The sequence below is a fragment of the Crocuta crocuta genome, unplaced genomic scaffold (assembly GCF_008692635.1).
Source record: "Crocuta crocuta isolate KB4526 unplaced genomic scaffold, BGI_CrCroc_1.0 scaffold13, whole genome shotgun sequence".
NCBI lineage: Eukaryota > Metazoa > Chordata > Mammalia > Carnivora > Hyaenidae > Crocuta > Crocuta crocuta.
The window spans coordinates 5565855-5568217 of record NW_027530007.1 but is presented as its reverse complement, the minus strand read 5'-3'; the positions used below and the strand labels follow the sequence as shown (position 1 = coordinate 5568217).

The window sequence follows — 2363 nt, the reverse complement described above, 5'->3', positions numbered from 1 at the left end:
TCAGCGGCCCAGCCGTGGCGTTCGCCTGGCTACCACGCTTAATCGCTGGCTTCCAAAGAGCCCGACCGGGATGGTGTCCTAAGTGGTCGCCCAAGGTGGTGGCTGGGCAGTGGAGGGGGAACCACACGGTATAACTTCTGCAGCCGAGTTCGTGCGTGTTAGGGCAGTAAAAATAAAATTAGAAAAATTCTCTTCCGAAGTGAGCCAGAGTCAAGCCCACCTCATTATATTTTATTAAGTCTGGACCACTGATGTGCTTCTGCAGCGATGTGGACACGGGTGGCCAGACAGGACACAGGCAGGGGGACATTTACCAGAGGCTCTGAGAGCTGGGCAGAGGCACTGGGGACTGAGAGCTCACGGCGGCAACCCCAGCGTGGATGAGCTCAGAGACTCCCGTCCCGTCCACCCTGGGGAGGAGGGGAGTGAACGTCCTACCCGTGATTTCATCTCACAGTTGCCAGAAGCTGATTTTATCCTGGGAGCCACAGCCAGAGGGACCCCAGCCAGGACCCGCTTTTTTAAAAAAGACTTTTTAATGTTTATTTTAGAGACAGAGAGAGAGAGCACAAGCGGGGGAGGGGCAGAAAGAGCTGGAGACAGATTCTGAAACAGGCTCCAGGCTCTGAGCTGTCAGCACAGAGCCTGATGCGGGGCTCGAACCCACGAACCTTGAGATCATGACCTGAGCCGGAGTCAGACGCTCAACCGACTGAGCCACCCAGGCAGCCCAGCCAGGACCCTTTTTGGCCGAGGTCAAGCGAGGCCAGGGCCACCAGGCTCAGGCCCAGCATCCTGGCCTCTCCCTCCCAGAATAACCCTGGCCAGCTGGGGTCCCCGCCCCACACCCCTGCATGGCTTCTCTTAACAGAAAAAATTCACATACATGAAACTCACCCCTTTAAGGTGGTTGTCAGCACATTCACAATGTTGTACGACACCTCCTGAACCTGGCTCCGGAACACTCAGTCCTCAAAGCAGAGGCCTTGGCAGAACTCCCCACTGCCCCCAAATTCCGAGGAACCACTGACCTGCTTTCTGCCTCTGGATTTGCCTATTCTGGACATTTACGAAGAAGGAATCGGATGACACGTGGCCTTCTGGGTCTGGCCTCTCTCCCTCAGCACCATGTTTTCAAGCTCTCCCATGTTGTAGCGCGTGTGAGCGCCTCGTCCGTCTTCGTGGCTGATTGATATTCCACGGATGGGCCATCTTGGTGTACTTGCCAAGGGACCGAGGCGGCTCCTGGACATGGTCCCCATCAGGGAGAGCTAATGTCGTGAGGACAGACTACCGGGCTCACCCAGGGTCCCGGAGGCAAGACGGGGCGGCCCCTCGCAGGTATTGGGGGGGCCTCCTGCACAGAGGGGCTGTGGTTCTGGGCGGGGCAGTGCCGGGCTTGGCAGGAAGGGGGTCCGGGCCGAGATGCCTGCCACCAGAGGGGCCTCCATGCCCGGACATTGCTTCCTCACCCCTAACACCGGTGACATCAGCAGGCCCATGCTCACTGCCCACCACCGTGAGGTGGGACTGTGGTCCCCACGCTGCTCCCCAGGTCCCCACACTGCTCCCCAGGTCCCCACACTGCTCCCCAGGTCTCCACATGATCCCCAGGTCCCCACACTGCTCCCCAGGTCCCCACACTGCTCCCCAGNCCAGGTCCTCACACCGCTCCCCAGGTCCCCACATGCTCCCCAGGTCCCCACACCGCTCCCCAGGTCCTCACACCGCTCCCCAGGTCCCCACATGCTCCCCAGGTCCCCACACCGCTCCCCAGGTCCTCACACCGCTCCCCAGGTCCCCACATGCTCCCCAGGTCCCCACACCGCTCCCCAGGTCCTCACACCGCTCCCCAGGTCCCCACATGCTCCCCAGGTCCCCACACCGCTCCCCAGGTCCCCACACCACTCCCCAGGTCCCCACGCTGCTCCCCAGGTCCCCACGATGTGGGACAGCAGGGAACGACCATGGGCAGCACTCGATGGGGCCAAGCTGGCTCCCAACAACTCACTCACTGTTGGCTCACTGCCTCACTTCCAGTCGAGAGCCCGCCGGGTCTCAGGAGGGGCATCAAGGAGCTCAGGCCCCCGAAACCAGGACTCTGCCGTGAGCCGTCGGGCCCAGGATCCTGGGGGGCAGGCGGGGCTGCCGAAGGGACATGTGCTTCCTGCGAGTCGTTCTGCTTCCTCCTGTGCGCAGATCCAGCTTCCATCCTGATGCTCATTAACAGGCATATGTATTTATGAAGAAAAGGCCTCTCTCATTAAAGCTGTCACATCATTGCTTTACGGATCTCACCCAGGCTGAGCGCAGCATGGGCCTTAATTACCTGCTAAGGTGGCCTGAGCTCTCACAGGAAGCCG

General features: G+C 60.5%; 1 non-coding gene across 1 annotated transcript; it reads right to left on the bottom strand.

The window, feature by feature from the left end:
* Positions 1 to 642: 642 nt before the first annotated feature.
* Positions 643 to 727, bottom strand: TRNAR-CCG (transfer RNA arginine (anticodon CCG)). The gene has a single exon. It is a non-coding gene; the product is annotated as a tRNA-Arg (tRNA).
* Between the last annotated feature and the right edge of the window lie 1636 nt (positions 728 to 2363).